We start from the raw sequence: 18,919 nt of genomic DNA on the forward strand, positions 1-18,919 counted from the left end.
GTTTTGTCGACAGGTCTTTCTGTAGGAATAACAGCTTCTTTCTCTGGAGATAACATGCCGTTTGCCATAGTTGGAACCACGTTAAAGTAACTTTTCTCAACCGTAAAGAACGGGAAAAAGCAAAAATTCTGCTCAAAGAAACAACTACTGTATGCAGGGTTATTTTCGCCCTTTTGAACTTATGAACAGTTTTGCCCCATTTTAAATTCGCCCAGTCATAGTTCTGCTTAAGAAATTATGAGGTGTAATTTGAATTCGCCCCGTTTTAAATTCGCCCAATCAAGGAGAGGGCGAAAGGGGCGAAAATAAAACGGGGGCGAAAATTTCCCTGTATACAGTATGTAGGAACCGCGTCCAAAAAAGTAGTTATAGTCTACCAAATCTCGTTTAACAGCAAGAAAGATTGCTAACAACGTTTAAGGAAGAGTTATAATTATGTCGGAATCCAGCACAAATTACAGAACACTGAATCCGCACATGCGCAGTACAATCTCACGTGGTCTCCATCAATATTTACGAATTAGAATTACTATGGTAACTGACTTATGAAGTACGTACTCTGAATATAGTGTACGGACATCACCTTATAACTATTGTAATTCCATAGGAGAACATATGAACTCTGTTGCAACCGTTTCGAAGTTTATTTGCAAAATTCATTAATTTAGAGTAAAAGTATTTTACACCTGTCACATTCGGAAAATGAAATATAGTTTGAATTGTTTTAATTTTTGTATTATTTCTTCATCATGCTCCAAATCAAAGACATTTGGAAGTGCGGTTATTATCGAGACAATTATACCACTTGTCGACGAGCTTTATGGATTCTTTCTCTCTCTCTCTCTCTCTCTCTCTCTCTCTCTCTCTCTCTCTCTCTCTCTCTCTCTCTCTCTCTCTCTCTCTCTCTCTCTGTCCTTTGCTATCATGAATATTTGATTTGTAGTCTGTAAGGTCTGTAATTGTTACGTCGGCCAAAAAGTAGCCGTAAAAATATTTATCCCATGTTTATCCCGTGGATATGACTCATTGGATAAATTTTTCATATCCCACACTTAAGTGCAGTTATGACATCACAATGGTTTTTGCGTTAGCGTTATGAAGTAAAATATTGCATAGTCCCTTCTAAAATCAGTGTAAAACATCAGTTGTGAAATAAACATGGGATAAAAAGAATCTCCCATGATTTGTAATTGGATATGATTTTTATCCAACCAACATCAATTACAAATCATGGGAGATCCTATATTTAAACATTACATATGTATTAAGAGTTAGAGGGCTATTTTATATTTGAATGTGTTCATAATATGACATATGTATAATATTACTAGTGCTCAAACAAAAAATGGAAGCAATAATAATGATTACCATTGGCTGCTGAGAGTCTGATTCATGCGGAAGGTGAATATTTGTTGACATTTCTATTTGCATTACTGCAGTTGACATTCTCATTTGCCTTAAGAAAACGTAAAACATATACCGATTATAAAGGAGAGTAAAACTGTTCAATAAAAATAATAGAAACTGATTTCTAATTCAAACTATTAAAATTAAAATTTACAGAAAATAATCCTAAATTTTTATTATTGAATAATAATAAACAAATACAATTAAAAAGGGCTGGCCGATTTCAAAATATAGATGTCAAGAAAGATCAGTATAAATTGCTATAAATACACTTAATTAATAAACAAGGTGATTAGTCTTCTCACCAATCTGATAAAGGCAGTTGGACAAACCCATGAGAAAACAACTTGTGTGCAGTGTATCTATGCTGTTTTACGGAAAGAAAATCGGGCGGCTGAGCAAAATTTATTTAACAGCATGGAGTATGGCGTGTAAAACGTTGCCTTATTCGATAATCTTGTAATGTATATTCAAAACTTAGTGTGATTTATATTCTAAATCTTGTGATATATATTCAAAATCCTGTGATGCTTTTCCGATAATTTTGTAATATATGTTCAATATTTTGTTATGTAAAGTGTATATTCAAATTCTTGTGAGGTATATTCTATATTTTTGTGATGGATGTGCAATCAACATCTTGAGATGGATGTGTTTATTAAAAATCTTTTGATGTAATTTCTTATAATCTTCTAATGTATTTTAAAAATCGTAGGATGTGTATGCAATAGCTTGTAATGTATGTTCGATAATCTTTTTATGGATGTTCTACAAACTTTAGATGTACGTGCAAGGAAGGATATAAAGATAACGACCAGTAATCAATATCAAAGTCCGTAAACCAATACAAAAAAGGAGCAAAGCAAACAAGAACCTCCAAAACATCGGAGGTGGGATCAGGTGCCATGGAAGAGGGAGCATCCCCTGCCGACCGGTAACACCCGCCGTGTGCTCTTTGTCATGACCGGTAGCAAACGGAGATTAACATCTTTTTCAAGTACAAGAGGCCCACGGGCCTTATAGGTCACCTGAGAATCATGTAACAACTTTCTAACAATTGAATTTGGTTCTGTTTTAAACCAGAGGCCATAAAATTCACAATTTTGAAAGAGGCACCATTGCTTATCATAATTATAAACTTAGCATGCTTACTCTATTTTATTATTACCCAGAGGTAGATCAGAGTAATAAAGAGAAAATGCACTTCCATTTTATAAACAGTTGTGCACCCCACCACAAAGGAACCACTGACCCTGGAGCCAGGAAATTCTCAATTCTGGAAGAGGCACTCTTGCTAATCATAATTACCGGCCGCCAGGAGGCGGTCGGTTATATGATATGAAAGTTTTAAGTTGCCGTGCGTTTCTGCGGAGTTAGAACAATTTGAAAAAAAATATTTAACATTCACGTAATAGCATATTAAGAAAGAAAGTCTGAATGTAAATTAAAAACGCATAATAATCATTAAATTAAAATTTTATGAATAATGGGTTAAATGTTTCATCCAATCCTGATTCATCATTGACAAACTCCGACGTAACTGAAGTGCGGAGAAATAAGCACACATGTTGGGCATAGTCTAAAACAAGGACCGCGTTATATGATTGTCTAAAAATTTTTACTTTCTCTACTTCAACAGGATTTGTTGTATATATAATATTTATCTACTTAGTTAGTTTATTTAATACTCAGGAGCAGAGAAGAAGATTTTCAAAGAAATAATGCATTTTCACTATATAATCTATAAAGCCCCGCCCTAGCACTAGAACCCCTGACCCTGGGGCCATGAATTTCACAATTGTTGAATAGGCACTTTTGCTCATCATAACTTTGTACTTAGTTAGTTTATTTAATATTCAGGAGCAGAGAAGAAGATTTTCAAACAATTAATGCATTTTTACTATATAATCAATACAGCCCTGTCCTAGCACTAGAACACCTGACCCTGAGGCCTTGAATTTCACAATTTTGGTAGAGGACTCAATGGTCATCATAACTCTGTACTTAGTCAGTTTATTTAATACCCAGGAGCAGAGAAGAAGATTTTCAAAGAAAAAATGCATTTTCACTATATAATCAATAGAGCCCCGCCCTAACACCAGAACCTCTGACCCTGGGGCCATAAAATTCACAATTTTGGAAGAGGCACTCTTGTTCATCATAACTATGTACTTAGTTAGTTTATTTAATACCCAGGAGCAGAGAAGAAGATTTTCAAAGAAATAATGCATTTTCATTATATAATCAATAGAGCCCCGCCCTAACACCAGAACCTCTGACCCTGGGGCCATAAAATTCACAATTTTGGAAGAGGCACTCTTGTTCATCATAACTATGTACTTAGTTAGTTTATTTAATAATCAGGAGCTGAGAATATTATTTTCAAAGAATTAATGCATTTTTACTATATATTCTATATAGCCCCGCCCTAGCAATAGAACCCCTGACCCTAGGGCCATGAATTTCACATTTTTTGTAGAGGCACTCTTGCTCATCATAGCTATGTACTTAGTTAGTTTATTTAATACCCAGGAGCAGAGAAGAAGATTTTCAAAGATTTGATGTATTGTCACTATATAATCTATAAAGCCCCGCCCTAGCACTAGAACCCCTGACCCCGGGGCCATGAATTTCACAATTTTTGTAGAGGACTCAATGGCTATTACAATCATGCTAACAGTTTGCCTGCTTGATGTCCAGGAGTAAAGAAGAAGATTTTTAAAGATTTCATTAATTTTAGTGGTTTTGGCCCCACCTCTCAGGCCCCAGGGGGACAGGGACCATGAAATTCACAATTTTTGTTCCCCTTTTCCCATAGATGCTGTATACCAAATTTGGTTGAAATTGGTTGAGTGGTTTTAGAGAAGAAGCTGAAAATGTTCAAATGTTAACACACGACGGACGACGACGGACGAAAACGGATAGCATCAGGTCACCTGAGTGACTCAGGTGACCTAAAAATATCCAAATATGAAACAGATGTGCCAGAATCTGTAGTATCTTTTGCTATCATCTTTAATTGACAAAACGTCGTTGATATACTGTAGAAGTACTTTTTTCCACGGGGTCATAATTCCGCGAAATCTCAATGTCTGTTTAATCCGCGTGTAGGAAATAACGCGGATTTCCTAGACTGCCACTATATGCCTTACATTTATATTAAGAACGCGTGGACAAATTTTCGCGGAAAATTTGTGGCCGCGTACATAGCGTAAATTAACACCACGCGGAAAAAAGTACTTCTACAGTATCTAAATGTCGAGTTGAAGGCCACAGCAAGTGTTTTTTTTTTCTTTTCACGCATAACATACAAAAATAGGTATTCTTGAAACGGAGTCCAATTGCAACCCATGGGTTTCCAATAAATTGTTTCAAGATCTGGACTAAAAGAAAAAACGCAAGGATATGGTCAATCAGAAACTCAAGCATCGTTTTGATGTCAACTTCAGAGTACTTATGTGTGCAATCAGAATGTGTTTTAAAAATATGATTTAAAGTTGCAAATGACTAATGACCAGTATGTAGATTTACGAGTTCCATTTTTATTGAAAAAGAAGATATCAGTGATATCAAAAAGCCTGGACTTTAATTTATTGTTGGGAGCGGTTGTGTATAAAGTTGAAAAGATTTTGCTATTGAATTTGGTAAAATCTTGTGATTTAAAATTCACGAAAAAGATCCTTGGAATTTTGAGTATCCACATTTGATTCACATGATATATATTGTTATGTATGTTCAAAATCTTATGATGTATCTTACGATAATCTTGTAATGTATGATCAAAATCTTGTGATGAATATGCAAAATCTTGTGATGTTTGTTTTATAATCTCGTGATATATTTTCAAAGTTTTGTGATGTATGTTCTATAATCTTATGTATATTCCATAAATCTTGTAAAGTATATGCAAGTAATTCAGTGTGGGTAATATTCGATTTATATCGATAACCTTTGTAAGGACAATGGACTTTTTTCTTAGGTCTACAAAGTGAAAGTAGAACTAGATCAGAACGCTGTGAAAAAGAGTATGCACGGATCTAGAGGGGGGGGGGGGTCCTGCCCCCCCCCCCCCCCCTGGAATTTACCAGCTTAAAAAATGTATATACTAAAACAAGAGAATAGTTACCATGGACCCCCCCTTGGAAAACGCAGACCCCCCCCCCCCCCCTGGTAAACGCTAATATGTGTGAAATGGGTATGACAAGTGAAAGATTAATAGAAGTCACCACTATACCCCCCACCACCACCACCACCAAATAGGTTTTTGCCGTTTGAGCGAGTTTACGTGTTTGTTTTTATTTTTTTGTTTTTGCTTGTCAAGAAATTTCTGGGATTGAATTTTTTTGACTGAGGTGGACCCCCCCCCCCCCCTGGAAAAAATTTCTGGATCCGCGCCTGAAGAGAGTTGATGATTTGAGCACTTAACTCTATTTATTAAAATTATATCTTCCTCAATATATATGCATACATAATCCTTATCTTATGTCTCTTTTCTTTGTATCAAAGTTCAATTAATCTACGTACTATGTATCACCCTGCTACTTTCGTTATTTCCATTACTTTACTAGAACACTATTGCGTCATATTACCCAGGATGTAATTTTTGCACATGCATCATCAAGTTTATTATACCCCCGCTTGCAAAGCGGGAGGGTATATAGTAATCGTTATGTCCGTCCATCTGTCTGTACATCCATCTACGCTTTTATCCGCAACTCCTTTCATACCGCTAAATGAAATTTGATGAAACTTTCACAGTCTTTATTATGTTCCCCAAACGAAGTTGGGGAACATATTGTTTTTACTCTGTTTCTTATTATGTTCCCCAAACGGAGTTTGGGAACATATTGTTTTTACTCGGTTTCTTATTATTATTATTATTATTCTTTTTTTTCTTCTTTGTTCTCCGGTACTTTTTTGTCCGCGAGTGTTCTCAGAAACTGTTCACCCAACTAAGCTAAAACCTTTTTAGGGTTAATAGGTGTGTAGTGTAGGTGTGCGGAACGAAGGTCATTTTGCGCGCATACGCATGCACGTGCGTGCGCGTGATATGAGTGAAATGACCGATATACTTAATATAGCTATAACTTTTACATTTTTTGATTGAATGATTTGAAACTTATTATATAAAGATATAATAATAGTGTAGATAATATGACACTGTCAAATTAGCACGAACTCACGCGCATGCACGTGCGCTTCGCTCTGATTGGCTGAAACAAAAATCTCAATATCTTTTCTGTTTTTTGACGAAATGCTATGAAATTTAAAATATAGGCATACTTTAGGACGTTCTACAATATGATATATAACAATTGTCATGAAAACACGCGCATGCACGTGCGCTGCAATCTGATTGGCTTAAACTTTAAATGGCTATAACTCCCTTGTTTTTCACCCAAACAGAATGGGATTTAGAACATAGACAGATATAATGAACTCCTACAAAAAGGTATGGTCGTCATGCACATACATGCACGTACGTGCACGTGCGCTTCGTTCTGATTGGCTGAAACAAAAATCTCAATTTTTTTTTGTTTTTTGACGAAATGCTATGAAATTTAAAATATATACATACTTTAGGATGTACTACAATATGATATATAACAATTGTCGTGAAAACACGCGCATGCACGTGTGCTGCAATCTTATTGGCTAAAACTGTAAATGGCTATAACTCCCTTGTTTTTCAACCAAACAGGATGGGATTTAGAACATAGACAGACATGATAGACTCCTACAAGAAGGTATAGTCCTCATGCACGTGCGTGCACGTGAAATGAGTAATATTAAAAATACGCTTAAATGAGTGTATTTTGTAATACTTCTGGATTAATTGATTTGATATTAAGTATATTAAAATATATTAATAGTGTAGACAAGATGATATGGTTATTACGCACATGCATTCGGATGAGCACGCGTGCAATGCTAAAATTTAAATATATTTTGTATTCTTCTGGAAAAGCGTTAAGTCTAAATTGCATAAAGTGTGTCTTATTTAATAGCGCTTACAGGGAATATGGCACCAAAAGGGAGTTGGGGAGCGTTTGGGGAACATCTGTAACGGTTCCCGTTACAATTAGCCCTAGTTATTATTATGTTCCCCAAACGAAGTTGGGGAACATATTGTTTTTACTCTGTTTCTTCTTATTATTATTATTATTTCTTCTTCTTCTTCTTCTTCCTGGGTACTTTTTTGTCCGGGAGTGATCTTGTAAACTACACATCCGACTTAGGTAAAACCTTTTTAGGGTCAGTAGGCATGTTATGTAGATTTGCGGAATGAAGGTCATTTTGCACGCACGTGCTTGCAAGAGCGTGCACGTGCAACGCGTGAAATGACCAATATAATAGATATAGCCATAACTTTTCTATTTTTGGATGAAATGCTTTGAAACTCATAATCTGATGATATATTAGTAGTATAGACAATATGATATGGTCAAAATAGCAAGATCTCACGCGCATGAACGTGCGCTTCGCTCTGATTGGCTGATACTAAATTCTCAATATCTTTCTTGTTTTTTGACGAAATCCTTTGAAATTTTGAACATAGCCATGCATTATGATATCCTACAACATGAAATAAAGCAATTATCATGAAAACACGTGCATGCACGTGCGCTGCACTCTGATTGGCTGAAACTTTAAACAGCGATAACTCCCTTGGTTTTCAACCAAACAGGATGGGATTTGGAACATAGATAGATATAATGGACTTCTACAAGTAGGTATGGTCAACATGCACATGCATACACGTACGTGTACGTGCGCTGCAATCTGATTGGCTCAAACTTTAAACAGCTATAACCCCCTTGGTTTTCAACCAAACGGGGTGGAATTTAGAACATAGATAGATGTAATGGACTTCTACAAGAAGGTATGGTCACCATGCTCATGTATGCAAGTGCGTGCACGTGATATGAGTAAAATCAAAAATACACTTGAATGAGCGTATTTTTTTAATAATTTTGGATTAAATACTTTAATATTCAGTGTATTAAAATATACAGATTGTGTAGACAAGATGATATGGTCATGACGCACATGCATTCACATGCCCACGCGTGCAATGCTAAAATTTGAATGAACTTGGTTCACTTCTGGGTAAATCTTGTTAAAATTTCAAATGCATAGAGTTTGTCCTATTTAATGAAGCTTACAGGGAATATGGCACCAACAGGGAGTTGGGGAGCGTTTGGGGAACATCTGTAACGGTCCCCGTTACAATTAGCACTAGTTATTATTATTTTTCTTCTCGGGAAAATTTTGTCCGCGAATGATCTTGTAAAGTACACATCCGATTAAGGGGAAACCTTTTTAGGGTAAGTAGGCATGTTATGTAGATTTGCGGAACGAAGGTCATTTTGCGCGCACGTGCTTGCAAGAGCGCGCACTTGCAACACGTGAAATGACCAATATGTTTGAAATTGCCGTAACTTTTACATTTTTCGATGTAATGCTTTGATATTTAGAATATATAGACATATTATAAATGTAGATAAGATGACGTTGTCAACATGCAGTTTTGTGTGCACGTGCTTGCAAGAGCGCGCACGAGCAACACGTGAAATGACCGATTTAACTGATATAGGCGTAAATTTTTACCTTTTTAATGAAATGCTTTGAGACTCATAATATAAGGACATAGTAGTAGCATAGACAATATGACATGGTCAAAATAGCAAGATCTCACGCGCATGCACGTGCGTTTCGGTCTGATTGGCTGAAACTAAAGTCTCAATATCTTTCTTGTTTTTTGATGAAATCTTTTGAAATTTTGTACATAGCCATGAATTAGGATATCCTACAACATGATATATAACAATTTTCATGAAAACACGTGCATGCACGTGCGCTGCAATGTGATTGGCTGAAACTTTAAATAGCTATAACTCCCTTGGTTTTCAATCAAACAGGATGGGATTTGGAACATAGATAGATATAATAGACTTCTAAAAGAGGGTATGGTCACCATGCACATCCATACACGTGCGTGTACGTGCGCTGCAATCTGATTGGCTGAAACTTTAAATAGCTATAACTCCCTTAGTTTTCAACCAAACAGGATGTGATTTGGAACATAGATAGATATAATGGACTTCTACAAGAAGGTATGGTCACCATGCACATCCATACACGTGCGTGAACGTACGCTGCAATCTGATTGGCTGAAATTTTAATCAGCTATAACTCCCTTGGTTTTCAACCAAACGGAGTGGGATTTAGAACATAGATAGATGTAATGAACTTCTACAAGAAGGTATGCTACCATGCTCATGTATGCACGTGCGTGCACGTGAAATGATTAAAATCAAAAATACACTTGAATGAGCGTATGTTTTAATACTTTTAGATTAAATACTTTAATATATAGTATATTAAAGTATATAGATTGTGTAGACAAGCTGATATGGTCATGACGCACATGCATTCATATGCGCACGATTGCAATGCTAAAATTTGAATGAACTTGGTACCCCTCTGGGTAAACGTTGTTAAAGTCTCAAATGCATAGAGTTTGTCTTATTTAATGAAGCTTACAGGGAATATGGAACAAAAAGGGAGATGGGGAGCGTTTGGGGAACATCTGTAACGGTCCCCGTTACAATTAGCACTAGTTACATATTTCTATTGTACACCCTCTTTTTTACTTTTTGGTCCGACACATATTTTTGGTTTCCCACAGCAAAACATGAACACTGCCAATATATTCATGAGGGAGGCGGGAGGGGGGGGGGGGTATCACGTAGTGAGCTCACTGTTCACAGTACCTCAGGTTGAATATACATCACAAGATTATAAAACATTCATCACAAGATTTTGAACATACTTCACAAGATTTTGAATGTACATCACAAGATTATCGAATAAAACAATGTTTTACACGCCATAATGGAGTATTCTCTATTAACAGGTCATATTAGGTGAACATGTGAATTAAATATTTCACAACATAGAGCATTTTCTATTTTTGAGGGTATAATCTATTCCTTCGTAAAAAGTTGCAATGCATTGGGAAGTTTTTTATACACGAAAATGTCAAGTTTGTTCACGGTAAAAATGTTGAAAATACTTTATTTTACAAACTTTTCAATCTATATTTTTTATTTCAAAAAATATTTTTTGCCAAAATATCTTTTTTGATGGAAAAAAAAAACACGTGACTGTTCTTCTATTCCTTTGAAATGTGTTTTGGTGTTAGCGAGAATGCTGTTTTCTGATTGAATAGAAAAATATTGACGTATGTTTGAGGTATATTAATAACAATTTTCAATTATCGATACTGACTACCATATTTGGAAATATTCCAGTGTTCATGTAGAAGTACGTACGCCATATTTTCCACCAGGTGTTCATCAATCTTTGCTGGTCTAACTAATGCTGTTTATGCCGTTCGTTGTAACAAGCATCTAAAAAATGAGACAAATCAAACATTATGAATGTTTTTCATTTTGTTTTCTTCAAGTCGTAATGATTTTATCTTATTAGGGTCTTCCGTCTCCAATGGAAGACCCTTCTATTATTCTATTGTTTTTTTCCACTTTTATTTTTTTCTTTACAAATTTTGTGCAGCAGATTTCTCAGAGATGGCTCGACCGATTTAATTTCGAAGAAGGTATATCTTTATCTAAACCTTATACTTTTTTTTTCATTTTTTTGAAATTTACTTCCGGTCGGAAGTTATCGCCCTTTGATCGAAATTTTGTGGACCTCCTTGTCTGTGATGGAACTCAAAAACGGCTTAAGCTAGAGCGCTGAAATTTTCAGTGATGGTAGAGGACATATTGCCATGTTGCAACATGGTCAGGATATTTCTCGGAAGTGCCTAGTATAGAAGCGCGGTAGGGGTAAAAATTTAGGACACGAATGTTGACTGATTTTTTGAGACATTTTGCATCATATTTTTTAAAGTATAATTATTTTGTTAAAACATACTGAGGAATATTTGTGCAGAATGACAAGATCTTTAATATGATATCAAGCAAAAAGTGCTGACTGATCACATTAAGGACCGAGAGGGGCCAAAAGTCTTTATTGATAACTATTTAACAGTCAATATTTTGTTATACCCGCACTTTCTAAAGAAAGTTCGGGTATATTGTTGTTACTCATGTCCGTCCGTCCGTCCGTCCGTCTGTCACACTTTTCTTCCCTGAACTCCTCCTACATTTTACACAGTAGCTTAAACATCTTTTGGGAGATGGTTGGTGGGGTCATGTAGATGTGCAGTAAGGTTTTGGAATTTTGATTTTGCCCCGGGGGGTCAAATGGGGGTCGAAAAATGACGTTTTTTATGCAAAAAGCCCCGTCTTCCCTGAACTCCTTCTACATTTTACTCAGCAGCCTAACCAGCTTTTGGGAGATGGTTGGTGGGGTCATGTAGATGTGCAGTAAGCTTTCGGAATTTTGATTTTGCCCCAGGGGGTCAAATGGGGGTCGAAAAATGACGTTTTTTAAGCAAAAAGCTCCGTCTTCCCTGAACTCCTCTTACATTTTATTCAGCAGCCTAATCATCTTTTGGAAGATGGTTGGTGGGGTCATGTAGATGTGCAGTAAGGTTTTGGAATTTTGATTTTGCCCCGGGGGGTCAAATGGGGGTCGAAAAATGATGTTTTTTATGCAAAAAGCCCCGTCTTCCCTGAACTCCTCTTACATTTTACTCGGGAGCCTAATCATCTTTTGGGAGATGGTTGGTGGTGTCATGTAGATGTGCAGTAAGGTCTCGGAATTTTGATTTTGCCCTGGGGGGTCAAATGGGTGTCGAAAAATGACTATTTTAATGCAAAAAGACCCTTCTTCCCTGAACTCCTCTTAAATTTGACTCAGCAGCCTAATCATCTTTTGGGAGATGGTTGGTGGGGTCATGCAGATGTGTAGTAAGGTTTCTGAATTTTGATTTTGCCCCAGGGGGTCAAATGGGGGTCGAAAAATGACGTTTTTTATGCTAAAAGCCCCATCTTCCCTGAACTCCTCTTACATTTTATTCAGCAGCTTAATCATCTTTTGGGAGATGGTTGGTGGGGTCATGTAGATGTGCAGTTAGGTTTCGGAATTTTGATTTTGCCCCGGGGGGTCAAATGAGGGTCGAAAAATGACGTTTTTTATGGAAAAAGCCCAGTCTTCCCTAAACTCCTTTTTCGTTTTAAACAGTGGTCTTATCCTCTTTTGGGAGAGTTCACTCTTTTGAAATTTTGTTAAAACATCAAGGTCAAGGGGTAAAAAATCATAGCATGTTGGGAAACATCTTGTTATGGGTAATGTTCACTTGAAATGTGAAAGTCGAATCTCTTCTCAATGAAAAGGAAATACAACATTAATGAAAACTAAGTTAAACTTCAAGGTCAAGGTCACAGAGTCAAAAAGTCATGATACATTTGAAAAGGTCTTATCACAGGTAATATGAATGCCCTCTCAATTATCTTTCAAAATGATTAATTCAAAGCAATTAATTTGTTTATGAAATTAGGTCAAACTTCAAGGTCATGGGTAATAAAAATCATAGTGTATTTAGAATGGTATTGTCCCATTTAATACTAATACACATGTTTAATATAAAAGTCCTGTCTCTTCTCATTCAAAATATACGACCATGATGACCAATTGCAAGGTTAAATTTATTGTGACAGATGGGCAGATTGACAAACAAATGAGATTTAATGTACCCCACCTTAGCGAAAATGGGGGACAATAAATGTCTTTGCTGTTCTTGAGAAGAAGATTTATGTTGGAAAAAGTCCCCTGCATATTTAAATGTAAATTGGTTGAAATTGGCCCAGTGGTTCTTAAGAAGTTAATGTGAAAAGTTTGCAGACAAACAGATGGACAACAGAAATCAGTACATTTCAGAAAACAGTATGCTTATAAATAGTTAATCAAGGTGCTTTGGGTAGCAAAATTAAGCTAAACTGGTATATCTGATTCATCCGCAGAGCTTAGTATATTTTAATATGCACAACCTTTTCAACTCTTATCATAATTATTTTTTAAAATTTATATCACTATGTCTCATTCAAGGGAGAACTAGAGATATGACCAGATGTATATCTGTTGAATATAAAATATGTACATGTATACTGTGTTTTTTTTAGTAATTTGTTTGTTTGTTGTGACAGCAACTGTTATGGCAGCTTTTGGCAAAGGTTGAAGTTTCTCAAATGTAAGTCAAACTCCAAGGTCAAGGTCAAAGGGTCAAAATTGTTGGTATCAAAGGGAAAGTCTTGTCACAAGGGATACACGTGAAAAAAGAGAGAAATCCCTAGAACTTCCTCACCTGTTCAAAAGTTATTGCCAAGGTTAAAGTTAAATTGGGTTCAACTCTAAGGTCTAGGTCAAAAATAATTATACCTGTTGAAAGTTCACAATGATTACACATGTTAGAGCATGAAAGTCCTAGCACCACCTGTTCAAAACTTAGGCCAAGTTTAAGGTATTTTTCTTGTAAAAGTGGGTCAAACTCCAAGGTCAATAGATCAAGAGGTCAAAATTGGTGGTACCCATTAAAAGGTTTTGCCAAAAGAAATTTACCTATGAAATATTGAAGCCATGTGTATAGCCCAATCCACTTAAAACTTATGGGCAAGGTTAAAGTTTCTGTGGACAGACAAACATACATAAACATAGGAAACAAAATATGTATATATAGTCAAATGAAAAAATTTTCTACTATTATTAATATGGAGTCATAAGATCAATTGTCATTTCAGGTACAGGGAGTCAGTGGCTAGGGAGATCAGACACCCCCCCCCCCCCCTGGAATTAGCAGTTATTTAAATAAGACTATATATGTACTGTAGAGAATAAAAATGACTTTGGACATCCTCCCCATTAGAAAACAGGGACTCCACCATCATTGTTTTTATTATTATTTTTTATTTGCTTCTCAGGAAATCTTGGGCTGATTTTTTTGACTGAGGTGTGACACCGCCCCCCCCCCCCTTTCTGAAAAAAAAAAATCTGGATCTGCGCCTGTATATACTGAATGTCCGCAACGGGAGATAACTTGACAATGTGAAATTTGTCAACTGTGGCATGCGATGATCTTTGACCCTTTTTGAACTTCAACCTAACCATTTGCATTTATTTATTTTTATGCAATCTATACTAAATCTTGTACTTACCGAATGTCATAGGTCGTGACAACGAATTCATGAAATATAATCCATATAATCCAATTAAAGCAAATGATTTTAACTGACCACACTGCATCGTCAGCATACATGTGCTAAATAATCTCATTCGACAAACCTTTGCTGATTCCGTTGCCAGTATGAATCGGCCGAGGTGTGCCGAGAGGTGATATCTATAAATATGATAATGGGTGACGCAAACCCAATGTGAATGTAGAAAATAAGATGTTCACACGTAAAACTGTTTAGTACAAGAACAAATTTCAAACTATCATAATAAACTATGTTTTAAGATAACTTTGCCATCTAGGTCTATTTTTAAAAAATGTGAGAGTGAGAGAGTGTGTGTGTGGGGGGGGGGGAGGAGAGAGAGATAGGCATTGACAAATTAATCGGGTTGTATTTTCAATGGGTTTTTTTCCCGACCAAGTACTAAAATCAGTTTGCACATTTTCATAAATTCATCAAAAACGCTTTGTACTAAAATAATATGTCGTTGAGAAAGTAAATTTAAAAAGTTCCAAATTATGGGCAAAATATTTATCTGAATCTAATTAATTTACTTCAATCATTAATTAAATTCTGTTATTTCAGACTGGTAATGAATTAAGTATTCAAAATACATATGTGAGGCTCATAGATCATATGGTCACCTGAAAATTTTATGTTCAATTTGAAGAATACGTGTACGGTGATAATTATAGAATTATTTTGACTTCTTCCTTGGAAAGTCCAATATGAAGGAGTGTGTATTTAGAGGCAAACACCATAGTGCGGGTATTACTGTCTCATGACAGCATCTAGTTATATTATACTTTCATGTAAATTACTTGAATCTGATTCGTCGAGAAACATTTCATAAAAAACACTACTACCCGCTGAATATTGAAGCCACGCCTTCCTGCGTAGCAACAGTCAACATTGCTTGACGACAGGTGGTATTCCAAAAAAAGCGACTGCGCGGAATTAATGCGCGCATGGTCCACTGTAATATGTATTTGTATAAAACATTCAGAATAATATAATAAATATTGCATGTAGTTGATTGTAACATTAAAAATTTTCACCCCTCGAAAACCATTGTCAACCTCGCCTGCGCCTCGTTTGACAATCGTTTTCTTGGGGTGAAAATTTTCAATGTTACATGTACACTCAACTACATGCAATATTTATATAAATACATTACAGAAGCAAACATGTTTACCTCCACAATCTACAACTATATATAATAATGCTAATGTCGTATGAAACATAATTAGGGGCCACAAGGGGCCAAAATGCTAAATCTTTGACGCTTTATATCTCAAAAGTGAGAAATATTTTGATAAGTAATATTAACCAAAAGATGTTCAAAATAATGTTCTGAACAATATGCAACCTTTCATTTTTCGCTAAATGTCCCCATTAAGGGGACTCTCTACAACGTCACAACATGGGGTACTTCCGTTGAAACGCCATTTTTGTCCCAAATGAACTGATTCAAATTAACTTAACACCGATAACTCACTGAGTATAACACAACATGTGGTATTGTGGATGGAATGTACATTGTATCACCTCAATTAATATAGTGTATTACCCAAAACGCATCTTTAAAAATGAATTGATTGTCAATTTATTCAATTTCTACTTATTTAATTATTAGATAATATATTTACGAACTTATTAGAACAAGATTTTTAGGTGAGAAAATATGTTATAAAACATGGCTTGTCCATATGCTAATTCATCATTACGTGTCAAAACGCCATACACTCAGAAATTTCTTTTTTCTTCAATAAATATATAATGCTTTCCAGCAAAAAATATCTCTCAAAAATGCAGATTTGATAAGATATGACATATGTATTATCTTCCCTTCGCGTAGAGGATACTCTGTTCACGATTTGTATACATCCGAATGAATGGTTATACCCGGTGACATTTAAACTCTTCATGAAATCACCAAAACGTTTGGACGGTAAGTGGAATTTGGCATGACCCAAACGTTTGATCAACATTGATTATCAGCTGTTTGTATGGAAAACGTGCAGGTTTTAGACGAAGTGTGAAATTTCTTTTACCCGCTTTTGGCCATTTATCATGTTTACATGTTTTGTTATATCTAGCACTGGATAAAACGGTAAGTAAATCTACCTTTCTCAATACCATGAAATCACTCAATACATGTCTTTATCATTGACTTGAAACGTGATGGTTTTCGCTTAAACTCATTTAAAACAATACATGAACAGTACGAACTTCTTTCAATGCCCCTGCTTGACATTTTTTAAATACTTGTGCAAGTAGAGTTATTTGAAGTCTATAAAAAGAGAAAACAGTACCAAGATATTTGAGTCCACTCTTAAAGCGGATCTCTCACATCTGAATTTTTGTGGTGTTTGAAATTTTTGACAGTTTTTCAATTTTGTTCAATTTCTTTTTTTTCATTGTTTTTACCCTTTGATATTATATTTCTGTTCAGATATTGGAGAAGATCCAACCAGCTATTCTCAAGAAAATGCTGCTGTAGTTTTTCTTTTGTCTATTTTTGAAAAAGTATAAAAATTATGTTGATTTTATTTTTATCTTTGTTGGTTATTATTTCAATATTTTATAACATTAAACTTTGAAGAGAAATTTAGAGCACTGGGCTTATAAAAATATAGATAGGAGGGGTTTTAACAAAATTAGTAGAATATTTCAAATATTTCTAAAAAATAAATTGAAATACTTTAGAACCTTATTTTATCGGATATGGGGCCTATTATTAGAAACAAATGCATGCAACAAAAATCAGTTATACTTTATAGGTGTAGAGAGCCCCCTAAATAAGGAGTTGAAGGACAGGCCCCTAAATATTTCTTTTGCAAATTAAGATGTTGATATTTTTCAGAACCCTTTCCTATTAATTTTTTTATTGCATTCCAAACTTTATTGATTGTGGTGTGTGAATTTAAGTTTGAAAAAACTTTTTCCAGGATTTGTTTTTTATAATAAATTAATAATTCTGTTTTTGTGATAAATGCACGGAAGTTGCTTTAATTTGTTGATGTAGGTAATCTATCAAATAATTTTGTCTTCTTTTTTACGAGCTTTTATAGCTTCATCACTTTCTTCTGCTAGTACAATTTGTCGAGGTTTAAGGTATACAATCATTAGCAATATTTAATAGTATTTCAGTAAAATACTGAATAGGATCAGGATGGCTTACAAATTTTTCGACCAAAATACTTTGTAAGCATAATTTAAGTTTTCAAACTTATTCAAGTCAGCCTTGTTTAATTTCCAGTTCTGAACATTGTTATTTTCGGAGGGTTTGGGTACTTAACTGTTTGAACGATTTGGAAATGATCACTCCCACATAAATCATCATGCACTGACCAATTTAAATCTAGGAGTAGAGAGGGATCTGCAAAATTAAACTGATATCTATTGAGGAATAGGAGCCATTACCCGGATGCAAATAGGTGTTTGAACCGTCATTAAGTATACACAGATTATGATTTGATATTATATCTTCAATTATTTTACCTTTATCCATGATTTTGTCGCTACCCTACAGCGGATTATGGGCTCTAAAGTCGCCGACAATCAGAAATGGAGCAGGGAGTTGTTTTATTAGCTTTGTGAGGTCTAAAGGTTAAAGGTTGTAATGGATGGTGTGGGGGGTAAACAATCAGAGCAAAGAATAATTGTTTTATAGAGGGAAAGGCGTACTGCTACTGCTTGAAGATTAGTTTTCAAACCTATTTGAATTTATTGTTAATTGCTATAGAAGTACCACCAGATGCTCTATCAGTATGAACGTAATAGTAATACATAATGGTTTTCAATATTGATCTTACCTGTTTCTTTAAAATGTATTTCTTGTAAACACAAAGCTATCCTGAATAAGTTAAGATAATTCGTTCAAGTTAATTCTAAAACTTCGACAATTCTATTGATATAATTGTAGGATGATCCATATTTAATTTTTGTTGTAGAACATGAGAGATATCCTCCCTTTATTTGTAGTAGGTGACACCCTTCAAACCTGTGAGGAAGAATGACAAGGCTTTTACATCAATTTCCTTTAGGACTCCTAACTTATTGTGAAGAGCGACGAGTTCGTTCGCTCATTTGAGCAACGTACCGATCTCTCGGCTGCTTCTGGTTGTTTTTTTTGGGGGGAGATTTATTTTGTCTCCAAGATGATTTAGAGGAAACTGCAGCCTTTGATTTGGATGCAGCCACAACTACAGATTTTTTTGCAGCATGACCTGCAGATACAGGTGGTGTAGATTTGCCTTTATCATTAGATGACAAAGATGCTTCAGTTAAAGTAGTCTGCTTGAGAAAATCTTTCTCAGAGACTTGGGTAGATGCTTCCTTCAAAGAGTATGCTTTTACAACAGTTG

Source organism: Saccostrea cucullata, unplaced genomic scaffold (genome assembly GCF_032062105.1).
Source record: "Saccostrea cucullata isolate Sc308-1 unplaced genomic scaffold, CSIRO_AGI_Scuc_v1 ctg5221, whole genome shotgun sequence".
NCBI lineage: Eukaryota > Metazoa > Mollusca > Bivalvia > Ostreida > Ostreidae > Saccostrea > Saccostrea cuccullata.